This window comes from Odocoileus virginianus, chromosome 22 (genome assembly GCF_023699985.2).
Source record: "Odocoileus virginianus isolate 20LAN1187 ecotype Illinois chromosome 22, Ovbor_1.2, whole genome shotgun sequence".
Lineage (NCBI taxonomy): Eukaryota > Metazoa > Chordata > Mammalia > Artiodactyla > Cervidae > Odocoileus > Odocoileus virginianus.
Genome location: NC_069695.1, coordinates 23,238,891 through 23,252,054, shown reverse-complemented (window position 1 = coordinate 23,252,054; position 13,164 = coordinate 23,238,891). Strand labels below are relative to the sequence as shown.

Genomic DNA, 13,164 nt, shown 5'->3' with positions numbered 1-13,164 from the left:
CCTAATTTTTTTTATTTACTTGTCCCCATTCTGTTTGGAAAGCAGGCAAAGAACATTAACCCAATAAATATAATTAGTAAGAACACATTAAAGACTTCTGCAGGGTTTTGGTTTTGTTTTGGTAATACTGGGTCACTAAATCCAAAAACAGGGCTTTGGTCTCCTTTGTAATGTATGTAGTTGACTGATAAGAATCATAAGGGTACAAAGAGGGGTAAAGAAATTCCCATTCATGTAATGACAGAGAGAAATACATTTAAAATGCACTTTTAAAAAGCACCACGAATAAAACAGTGCCTTAGTAAAGCAAAATCTGGTTGATTTTCTTAGCTGTGACTGCAATGTCTTCTTTCAAAATCAGATGTGAATTAGGCACTGAACACACGAATCTGAATTGTTTAACTTGCAAACACTCATTCTGCTGGTGACTTAGAGACTAATAAAAGAAGGGCTTAACATAAAGGAAAAAGCACTGGAAATGCACGTTCAGTTCTTGTATGGATGCGTTAGTCTTGCTACCTTCATCTTTCCCCTCTGTCATTTGCCCTATCTTTCCATCTTCTTATCTTATTAACATTGTTAATTCTATTTGTCAGTTTTGCCACAATTTCAGGGCTACTTAAACAGCTGTGGGTTTTCTCTAGGCAATTATCAGTCACTACACTTAGGTTTCTAAATTAGTTGTTGAAAGGCACTTTAACCTTGAGAAAATAGACACAGAGCACGCTGCCTCATTAAGCCTTACATTTATGTGCATGTGATTTAAAACAAAAATTTATTTTAAAGCATTAAAAAATCACACACACAAGTAATTCAAACTTACTGTAAAGTTATCAATGAGCAAGAAAATGCTTAACAAAGCCTATTCTGTACTACCCATCACTTTATCTTTTCCCCTTTACAATACAGATGGCAATACACACACTCTATGTCTATGTACATGTATAGAATATATAAACTGGGACATCAAAATATTGCCGAATTCCTCTAACTTTTACTACCTGTCTGCCAGGTAGGTGGCAACACCTTTGGAAAGTCTTCACAATCATGTAAGTCGTATCTTGAGGTCATGGCAAGAAAGTTCTTCCCACATACAGATTTCCACCCCCCCGCCCCCCCTCCCCCCACCTTCTCCTTTTCCCTCCAAAGAGAAAATTCTGTATTTCTATTCGCTTTTCTTCTTGACTCTTCCTGACTCTGACATTGGTTTTCTCCTTACTACTACGAAATGTACCAGAAGCAGTCAGGGAGAAACTCCACGCTTAAGGTTATTCATCGGCTGATACCCATTTCTATGAAATAAAACTAAATTAAAAAATTCTGTAATCCAAAAATAAATGATACTTCATGAGCCATTTATTCCTTTTATGCTAAAATAAACTCAAAGAACTTTCCAGAGTTAAGTTTTGGTGTTTTTAAAGGTTTATATTATTCTGCTTTGGGGTCAGTCAAAAGCTTGTTAGAATGATTTTAAAATTAATGTAAACTAGTTGCTTACCCACTTCTCCCCACCCCCAACTCCTGCCACTTTCTGCTCCAAGGAAAGGAAAAGGTGATATTTCAACAGTGTAAAATTCTTCACTGAGAGACAAACATTAAAATGATAAACATTTTGGAAAGCAAAGTACACTTCAAACCCTAACTGTTCTTTCAGACCTATATTGACTCTTATAGTCGTTGCCAACATTTGGTAAGGATTATCCTTCCATTAGGCGAAAGCAAGCATTCCTTAGATAAATCAGGAGTTTTTGCCATGAGACTCATAAAACCTTTTCACAACACAAGATTTTCAAGAGAATCCTTGAAGGTTTTAGGAGGCTGCTCCTTTTACTCAGTAACAAAATACACCCCATGGTGTCTCGCTGACCCCACTCAGCTGTCCTTTGACCTCTTCAATTGTTGAAGCCTAACTCCAGGGCCCACAGAATTTGCCTCCCATATCAAAAAGGCGAATGAGGCTTCCTCCTAGCACCTGGTGTAACAAAACCCGACAGTGTCTCCCTCTCCGTCTCCTGTGCTCGCTCTCGGGCCACTTTCCAGATGTTCCAGGCCCAAATGTTAAGCCAACACTAGGTTGCAGGATCTGCGTGGTCACCACGAAGGAACACAGGAACCGAGCTGAAGTGGCAATGACCCTCTTGTTCTTTTTGGCCTCAAAAGGATACGACCGGTCATAAAAGAGGAAAAGATCTTTGGCCTCTCTTGGAAATGCCAGGCTATTTAAGCACATTGTAACTTCCAAAAGGAGGGAGCCAGTCTTGGTCACTCCCTGACAGTCAAGACTTACCTAAGCAGTGTCCCTAAACTCTTAATTCTAAGAGGATTTTTTATTTTCTTTGTCATAGAAGGGGAAAAGGACAGGATCACCTTTCTCCCCCTCCTTGCATTAAAAGGCTTCCAAAATTAGAAACAGTAAACTTTTGCAAAACTTTTAAAACATACATTTCAGGGTATATGAGTAAAAAATGTAAATACATGCAGTCACTAGATGCTGTTTGGTCTTCCCTGCGGAGGCCAATAATCTGATGTCTCCCTTGTTAGACAAGTTGAAAGATAAAACCACAATCAACAAAGAACCAAGAGCTGAATTCTTATTGTCTTAATTTAGGTATGCAGGAAATATAACACAGAGGCTGTTGTAAGAAAAAAGAAAAACCTTAAAGCTGAGAAAGTGTTTTGTTTTGTTTTGTTTTTGGTGGCGAGGATGGGGGAGGGGAGGGGAAAGCAAAGAGGAGAGAAAACAGGGGAGAAGCTCATAGAAATATCTGCTTCATCAGTTTAAGTACCAAAGACAGGAGCTTTATTTAGATTCTAAAATGTTCCCCCCCAAAATTTGACCATGAAAGATTTGGATGGGGGGCATATTATAATTGTACAATACCTTGGTTTATTTATTAACATTTTTGAACCATGTTCCTGATTTAGTTGGGCTGTCAACACTTCAGGGAGCCTGTTGCCTAGATTTTACTTGATTAAAGCTTTTTTGTACCTGTAAAAACAAAAAATAACATATACATAAAGATATGAACTAATTTCCAGATGCATATATTCCACAATACTTAAATATTTACAATTCTACAAATATTGCAACTAGAAAATTTATCAGTCTTACATAATTCCATATAGCTTATAAAGGGCAAATACAATATTCCTCTTTCCCCAAATGATCACTCTTTATATACCTGGAAATAATTTCTTCTTAAGATTTCCCCCTACTAAATGCAATTGGAATAAATCTGTTAAGTCTGCATTTTGGACAGGTGTTACCATAATGCTTAAAGTCCACAGATTATTTTTATTTTTAGGAGAGAAATTGGTGAAAGATAATTTCCTTATTCAAGGGAGTTTGAGTTTTATAATTTCTGGTGTTAGACCAAAATTTATCATCTTAAAGAAGTATCAAAATTAAGACATAACCAATATTGATTAAAATTATTTTTCTATTTGAAATGAATGGTTTAATAATTTCCAACAAAGAAAGCCTGCAAGAATAAAAGCAACTACTGTTTCCTATCCTTTTGATTAGTGTATTCCTAGAAGAAATTAAACTAAATAATTATAATTGCATAAAACTGGTTGAAAATTACAGTGAACACATTCTTCTGCTAAGTAGATTATAGTCAATATACAAGAAAATATAGTCAGAAGTAGAAAATGAAATAAGAACTATTTTTCACTGATTTTTATACATAACTTAGAAGGGTTTCTATTTTGTTATTATGTCTAAAGAGAAAATAAAAGAGGATTTTTTTTAAGAATATACTAGTTCCAACGCATATTTATGGCACTAAAATATGTAAAGTAATATCAATGTATATTTTATTTAAAAAAAAGCTTTCACTTTATTTTCCTTTTAGGCCAACTTGAAAGAGAGAAAAGAACCGTTTTAGATTTTGAAATAAAAATATCTTACCTCCCTTACAGTCAGAAGAATGTCTTCAGGCAAAAGCACAATTAAAAATGCAAGACCTGGATTCTCAATCTCCTGTATTTCACACCCACCCACCCACCCACCCACCCACAAGTAGACATCTTTTTGTGAGTCAAGAGTCTTGCTCCCTCCATCCAAACCTAAGATTACCCCATATGGTCAGCAAGGTCAAACTGCATTACTGCCAATGAAACTATATGACTCCACAAGGACCTTAATGATTAAAAAAAAAAAAAAGGTCAGTAATCCAATTCCAGTTGCTTCAGAGTCTAAAATTGCTAATTTTTGGCCACGTGCTGCACACTTCACCTGCTAGTAATGACATTTTTGTATTTTCTTCTAATTACACTCAAAGCTAAGACCTTTGGCCCCAGGCCACAGACCCCTATTCAGGCTGCACACATTCTCTTAAACGACCTGATCCTTTGTTGTCACTCTTACTCTTTCATCTATTATTTACACCCATAGAGAAGGAAGATACTCCACCATTTGTATAGCTTAAAGCTTCTAATCATCTTAATTTCTTTGCCTTTCAACCTATGGTTTTTTTTAATAGATGAATGCCAAAAAGTTTGACAAAATCATTTTTTTTAACCACATACTTTTCCCTCCTTCCCTCTTCTTACTCCTTGCCAACCTCTCTCCTCACCCTCCTCCACCACGGAAGGTACTCTTGATCAACCGGCATTCACAAATTTTGACTTTCACCAACAAAGCGAATTTCTAAATATAATACAAAATCTCCATCTTGTTCTCACAGATTGATAACAATTATATTTTTTCTCCTCAAAGAACTGATTAAAGTGGAAGTTTACTTAAAATAACTTATTGTCTGCCCCAGACTCCCTAAGGCATGAGCATAGGATTTTCAGAATTCCCCTACAAAAATGTCAAAGAAGCTTCATTGAACAGTTAGAATGTTAGTTATGTAGCTGAAAGTTTTCAAACATTTTATTATCTGCAGATGCTCAAATGCTTACAAGAAAGAAAAAAAAAAGAGGAAGGAAAGCATAACAAAAAATACATATAAAGAAAATTTTACCAATGAAAGAATTTGTAAATTATTACCACATCCAAACAGCAAAGTCCTTACATAAAACATTCTATATCATTGTAATTTCCCAACATTTTCCCCACACTTAAAAAAAAAGAATATCCAAACACATTTGGAAAATCCAAAGCACAGAACTGTTTACCATGTCGCAGATGTCCCCTTCAGATCACGGCAGCCACCCCAAGACTCTGATTTCCAAGATGTTTATAAAAGGACACACGATCCATCTTTGCTCTCTCTTCCTCTATTGCTCAGCTTACTCTTGATTTCTAGCTGTATTTCCTTGTTGTCTGTCCTCTCTGCAGACCCTGAAACCCCTTGTCTTTTCTTATTTTCACCATTTGCCTCAACCAGCAGTTCACTGGAGACCCATCCATCTTGTAATGCCTAAAGTGACAGATGCTCCCAGGAATGACCACACTGCTGAGTGAACAAAAGATAACATCACCTCTAGGAACTCCAGAGAGAAATACAACTGCAACCTTAAGACAGGGTCTGACTTGACAGACACTGGACCATAAACCTCTTCTAAGCGAGAAAGAAAACAATTGCCACACACACAAAAAAATCTGACACAATCAAAGGCAGAAAAGAGTGATTATTTGTGGATTGCCTTTTCACTCTGCAGCTCACTTTTCCCCCCTCAACGCTTTTATATTGGGGCAATTCACTTGCCAAGAGGCAAGAGAAGTTCTTGGGGTGGGGGGGCGGGGAGCCTTTCTCAGTATCTTTCATTCAACAATATTCAAAGTGAAATTCATTCACATGTGTGTTTCAGTAAATCTAAGGCTTATGATACAGCATCCTTATGCTTGACCCACCTCGTCTGCATAAAGCAATGTCTAGATTCTGAAATGCCGGCTCAGTGTCACTGCTGTGAAAGGATACACATACTTTGCAAATTAAAAACACATTAGAAATTAAAAAGCAATGTGACACAATGTCAACAATATGTGTAGCTCATAAAAGAAAGCTCACCATTCATTCATCAGACAACCTCCAACTTGGGTTAAAGAGACTATTAACAAGAGGATTCTGGGAAAGACTACAGCTCTCTTTTTTAACAAAGAAAAGGTCATATTAACATCTCCCAGCAACAAACTAATGATATGGATGCTGTAGATGCAGGGGACTCTGCTTGATACCATCTAGGTTGGGGGGGTTGGGGGGTGGGGGGGGTGGTCGGGTTGCTTTTCATTTTTAAAAGCATCTTATTTAAAATCTTCATGCAAAAAACAAAATCTTCATGCAGCAAAAGGCAAATTTAAACTCTAACACTTAAATTTAATTTTAAATTTACTCTAACATTTAGATAAATACAATGAAGGGAAATTTTGGAACAGAAAAACAAAAACTGACTTAGAGAGCAATTAAGAACACTGTGATCAATGTCAATTATGAAGATTAACAACCCCTTTTTATAATAGATATCAAGCAACACAGAACTCTGCTGCAGCTAAATGCATTATCATTTTCAAGCAGGGTAAATGATACAAATACCTTTGTTAAATCTAAAATAAAGAGCCAAATGCTCGAGAAAAGTCTGTCAGCCTTATTTCTAAGAAGAAATGTCAGCACTTACAAATTTTTTTTTTTTAATTGCACAAAAAACTTTTAAGTTACACGTCTTTTTCTTTGGAGAAACTAATAACTCATCCCTATTTTACTAGAAAACATAAATTTTAAAAGATATTTTATCTCTTTCATGTAGAATATTTGTGGGGCAAAAGAAAACTTTTTAACTTGATAAATCAACATATCTTTTTCTTTAACAATATCTTATGTCTCCCTTATTTCCTCAAACACTTCAGAGTATCTGTACAAACAACACAAATATTTCACAATGTCAGAATTTTCTGATCTTTATTTTAATACTGGAAAAACATATGTATATAAAATAATTAAATGAATGCATACAATTAGGTAGATCAATGGGAAAAAGATTAAGTAATTATAGACTGTTTATCAATATGAAAGGACTTGCTCTAATATGGACTTGATCTTTAACTAGACAGCTTTGTTTAACACACACTGACCCTAAGTTGTCCCCCTAGAACTCCTGATCCAAAAAGCCACCTCATTCAACACTCTCAAATTCTGGCATTAATATCAAGAGAGAGACGTGACCTTGAAATGACAGTTCCATGGCAGAAAGAAAAAAAAGAAGACCCAATTAAAAGACCTACTTTAAGACACAATAGGATCAATACTGCACACGAGAAAAGTACACCCCTGTGGAAAGTTCTTATTGCCTGACTGATCCAAAACAAAACAAAACAAAACTTTTCCTTTTTTCAGGGCCTCTTCCAAATCACAGTCAGTGCCAGAAATCCACACAGGAAAAAAATCCATCAAAATGAAACCCTAAAAGGGTTTACCCTTCACCATCCCATTTGCACTTCAAAACCCTGTAAGGCCTTCAGTTAAACCCCAGGGCTGAACCATTTCAATAATAAGAGAGGTGGCCAGCAGTGATTTATCTCCCATTTGGCCTCTGGACAGAGCTGTAATGTCTAGGAAGCTTCCCTTCCCTGACTCGAACCCTCCCCCCTAAGTCTCAACCTTCATTTGTGCAGCTTTGGATATTCAGTACCTTGTAAACAACTCATATGCCCTTTCCAATCAGATGGCAAGAACAGTTTGTAACTCAGGGTTTTCTTGGCAATGCTTTCACAAAACGGAATGCTGTTGTGATAATCAGAGCATTGAAAATACCAGGTTAAATTTCAGGTTCTCTTTGCTGTAATAAGTTGAAAAAGAAAGAAACTTCAACTTAAGCCTTTTTCTTCTCACACATGTTGATTGTTGTCAGAACTTCTTAAACTTTTCCCAATTTATACCCCAATATCCATTACATCTTGGGCTACATCAGCCAACTTCCTGTAGTGATGTTCATGTAAATTTAAATCCTTGCATTGTAAAATGTCTTAGCAAATCCAAAAATGTGGAGATTTCATAGGTCACAGACTCCTGGGTCAGAAAGACCTTAAGAACAGATAGCAGACCACTATGACTCAATTGATTTATTCTACACTTGTTATCAAATTTGTACTATAACTGACATCACACACACAAAATTTTTCTCTAGTAAAATAAATACCAAACAATGTCAACAGTTATTTAAGTTGAAATAAACGTACCAGAAGTTATCATATGGGAAACAGTGAAGCTACTCCTTAAACGTGGAGAACACTTTGTTACTGGGCATGAATTTCCTATTTCAAAATTATGTTCATATGCTTGCTAATATACAGAGAAGATGAAAAATATATACACTCTTTTCCCTACCTATTCATTGCTTTCTATTTTCATTTCAGTGACAGGGTTTTGTTCTTTTAATTGATTCTGATAAATTCCATCTGAATGCCACATTCACAACTTGCCCTAAATGATTCCACTATAGTAATTCTGATTTTATAAGATGAAAACTTTCAAGTTATTCACTAACTTCATAAATTTAGAGACTCTATAGGCAAATATAAATGTATTTCATTTAAACCTAATATCAGTTAAGAGAAGTTTAAAAGAATAAAATTTATATGGCCCTGATAGTTAAAAATACAAGAAATACAAATTTTTGTTAATTCAAAGAAAAGTTATTCACACTTTTGGAGTTATTTATCAATAAAAATATCTAACTATCCTTATACCACATTAGCAAATAGTTTTCATTTTCAGAGCTCCAAATACCACAAATTGTAAAAGCAAAAAATAAACCAACTCTTACAGCAAATGACTTTATTGCATGCTACCAGGTCAATGAATCTCAGATTTGTGAATGAGATAACATAAAAATTCAAACTGCATATATAAATCAAGAATAGATAACTGAAAAAACCAAAGGGACATGACTTTTTAATATCACTGAAACAAACTTTGTCACTAATAACAAATACTCAGAAAAATAAATTTCTTAACCTACCACACAACATTAAAAAAAAAAAGCTGTCCTCAGAGAGTCAGCAAGAGTAATTGATCCACCACAGAGGAAATATTCAATCTTCATTAAATATTTATTCAGTGCAATAGGTTGTTAGGTCTATTTAGACCTCAAAGAAGAAATAGTTCCTGTCTGGTAGGAATCAGGTCTTGGGAGAATTGAATGGAGATGAACTGAAGTTCCTCAAGTCAAGACACTGTATTTCAAAACAATGATGCTAAAAATTGGAGGTGTGCTATGAAATGATTGCTGCTACTTTGAAATCTGATACAAAGAAACTGACAGTTCAGGGAGTAGTAATTTTAACAAGGTATGACCGGATAAGTAAGCAACTTGATTTCCTAGTAACGCCGGACAATACAATTTGTATGTTCAAGATCTGTGGTTCCCAACCTTTTCGCCACAGCCAAGTCGCCAGTCTTTTCTGGGTCTCTTTCCTTATCCATAAAACGAGAGGTAAAAGTAACACATTTCCAGACTGAAGACACTATGGTTACAATGGGGGAAGGGAAAAGATCCCATTCACAACTGGAACAACATGAAGAACGCACAGGACTCATCTTAATGACAAATCTGTGATAACATCATTTTTTCAATTGCCAAAGGTGAGTTGGATGATATAAGTGAAAATTTACACGCAGACAAATACGCTGCGTTTCTTACAGAGAAGTCTAATTGTAAAAATACTTTTTTCTCAAACAAAGTAATAACACAATTCCAGTCAAAAGAACAGTAAAATTTGGGGGGAACATAGTGAAAAAATTCATAAATTCATAAGGAAGATTATCAGAGAAAAGATAGGGAAAACATCTTTTTGAAATATGTTACAAGGGGAGGTGAGTCAAAATAAATGTTAAATTATAGTATGAAAAAAGAGCTTTTTGTTCATTGTCACTAAATCCAGCGAACGTTTTTTTTGGTTCTTGTCTAACATGTCCTCTGAGCACATTTCTTGAAATTTCCTTTCCGTCTGCTGGGTTTCATCTCACACCCCTCTGGTTTTCCTCCTTCCCTATGCTTCTCCTTAGTTGCCTTTGCACTCCCGTAACACTCCGCCCAGCGATGAAATGTGGTGGTTCTGCAGGATCTAGTATGCGGGAGCCATCCTCCAGTAGGTTCCCGCCTCCTGTGTCATCCACTCCCACATCGAATCAGGGCTGACTTACATGACCAGTACAATATGGAACAAGTGACAATGTGTGATTTCCAAGGTCATAAAAGATATTGTAGTTTCTTACACGTAAAACAGAAAACTAATAAGAATCTACTGTATAGCACAGGGAATTCTATTCTATACTCTGTAATGCCTTATATGGGAAAAGAATACTAAAAAAAAGAGTGGATATACATAGATGCATAACTGATTCACTTCACTGTACCCCTGAAACTAATACAATATAGTAAATCAATTATACGCCAATAAAAATTAAAAAAAAAAACAACTGGGAAATACTCCAAATCAAGTAACCATTTGAATTCTGGAATTGTTGAGTCCCTCTACCATGTTTCACGTGGAGTTTACAAAAAAAAAAAAAAATTGTAGTTTCTTCCCTGACCTCTTGGATCACCTGCTCTAAGAGAGGGCAACCACTGTGTTATACAGACACCCAAGCCGTCTGTAGAGAGGCCCTCATGGGTAGGAGCTGAGGCTTCCTGCCAATAGACAGGACCAACGTCCCTAGCTGCTCTCCGTGCCTCCTCTCTGACACTCTCCAATCACTACTCTGCATCAAGTGAAATACAATCATCAACTCTTTGCTAAAGACCTTCGAAGTTTTATACTGTTGAGGATAAAAATCAATTTTGTAAACATCCCTTCCTACTTCTCCAGTCTTATTTTGCAATGTTCTCTTCCTAAACGCTGGGCTCCAGAAATGCTGACCAATCTTAGACATTTCTGTTCCCTCTGCTGTGAAACCACTCATCCTTTCACTTCTACCTACTGAAATTCCCTCATCTTTCCAGATCCTCTCTGAAGCATTGCTTCCCTAATTCCCTCAGCCCTTTGCTGAAAGCTCTCAAAGAACCCTTTTTCATCTCCTTCTCAACATTTCATTCACTTTTGAGCTATGTAATCTGTATGATCAATTGTTTTAATGCTTGTCTTTCTTCCTAAATTTCAAACTACATTGAAAGTAGGGACAATGTTTTTTGGGTTTTGCCTGTTATTGAAATCACAGCACCTATTTTGGTGTCCCCTGGCACTCAAAAATCCTGTCTGAATAATTTAATAATTTAAAATATAGGACTGGCACAAGAATGAGAAGCTCATTGGTGACAGTCCAAAATTTTATATTATCTGTAAGCATTATTATATGATAATTGAGGCATTATAAAACAATAAATTGTTTTATATATTTACACATGGACATCACCAGATGGTCAATACCAAAATCAGATTGATTATATTCTTTGCAGCCAAAGATGGAAAAGCTCTATAGAGTCAGCAAAAACAAGACCGGGAGCTGACTGTGGCTCAAATCATGAACTCCTTATTGCCAAATTCAGACTTAAATTGAAGAAAGTAGGGAAAACCACTAGACCATTCAGGTATGACCTAAATCAAATCCCTTACAATTATACAGGGGAAGTGACAAATAGATTCAAGCGATTAGATCTGATAGAGTAACTGAAGAATTATGGACAGAGGTTCGTGACATTGTACAGGAGGCAGGAATCAAGGCCATCCCCAAGAAAAAGAAATGAAAAAAAGCAAAATGCTTGTCTGAGGAGGTCTTACAAAAGCTGAGAAAAGAAGAGAATCGAAAGGCAAAGGAGAAAAGGAAAGATACACCCACTTGAATGCAGAGTTCCAAAGAATGGCAAGGAGAGATAAGAAAGCCTTCCTCAGTGATCAGTGCAAAAAAATAGAGTACAACAACAGAATGGGAAAGACTAGAGATCTCTTCAAGAAAATTAGAGATACTAAAGGAACATTTCATGCAAAGATGGGCACAATAAACATGGACAGAAATGGTATGGACCTAACAGAAGCAGAAGATATTAAGAAGAGGTGACAAGAATACACAGAAGAACTGTACAAAAAAGATGTTCACAACCCAGATAATCATGATGGTGTGATCACTCCCCTAGAGTCAGACATCCTGAAGTGCGAAGTGAAGTGGGCCTTAGGAACACTTCACTACAAACAAGCTAGTGGAGGTGATGGAATTCCAGTTGAGCTATTTCAAATCCTAAAAGCCTTGAAAGTGCTTCACTCAATATGCCAGCAAATTTGGAAAATGCAGCAGTGGCCACAGGACTGGAAAAGGTCAATTTTTCTTCCAATTCCAAAGAATGGCAGTGCCAAAGAATGCTCAAACTACCGCACAATTGCACTCATCTCACATGCTAGCAAAGTGATGCTCAAAATTCTCCAAGGCAGGCTTCAACAGTACGTGAACTGTGAACTTCCAGATGTTCAAGCTGGATTTAGAGAGGAACCAGAGATCAAACTGACAACATCCATTGAATCACTGAAAAACCGAGAGAGTTCCAGAAATATCTCCTTCTGATTTATTAACTATGCCAAAGCCTTTGACTGTGTGGATCACAAAAAACTGTGGAAAATTCTTCAAGAGATGGGAATACCAGACCACGTGACCTGCATCCTGAGAAATCTGTATGCAGATCAAGAAGTAACAGTTAGAACTGGACATGGAACAACAGGCTGGTTCCAAATTGGGTGAGAAGTACATCAAGGCTGTATATTTTCACCCTGCTTATTTAACTTCCATGCAGAGTACAACCTGTGAAATGCCAGGCTGGATGAAGCACAAGCTGGAATCAAGATTGCCAGGAGAAATATCAATAACCTCAGATATGCAGATGACACCACCCTTATGGCAGAATGCAAAGAAGAACTAAAGAGCCTCTTGATGAAAGTGGAAGAAGAGAGTGAAAACGTCGGCTTAAAACTCAACATTCAGAAAACGAAGATCATGGCATCTGGTGTCATCACTTCATGGCAAATAGATGGGGAAGCAGTGGAAATAATGACAGACTTTATTTTTTGGGCTCCAAAATCACTGCAGATGGTGACTACAGCCATGAAATTAAAAGACGCTTACTCCTTGGAAGAAAAGCTATGACCAACCTAGACAGCATATTAAAAAGCAGAGACATTACTTTGCAAACAAAGGTCCATCTAATCAAAGCCATGGTTTTTCCAGTAGTCATGTATGGATGTGAGAGTTGGACTATAAAGAAAGCTGAGTGCTGAAAAATTGATGCACATTT

General features: G+C 36.5%; 1 protein-coding gene across 6 annotated transcripts in view; it reads right to left on the bottom strand.

The window, feature by feature from the left end:
* Positions 1 to 13,164, bottom strand: part of GREB1L (GREB1 like retinoic acid receptor coactivator) — a 246,567-nt gene that overhangs the window by 116,841 nt on the left and 116,562 nt on the right. For 5 of the 6 annotated variants that reach the window (XM_070452719.1, XM_070452722.1, XM_070452723.1 and 2 more), the window contains one exon: positions 2,882 to 2,989. The gene's annotated coding sequence lies outside the window, so the exon portion shown is untranslated. Of the gene's footprint in view, positions 1 to 2,881; positions 2,990 to 3,913; positions 3,988 to 13,164 lie in introns of those variants that run through there. The other variant, XM_070452721.1, reaches the window with a different exon arrangement.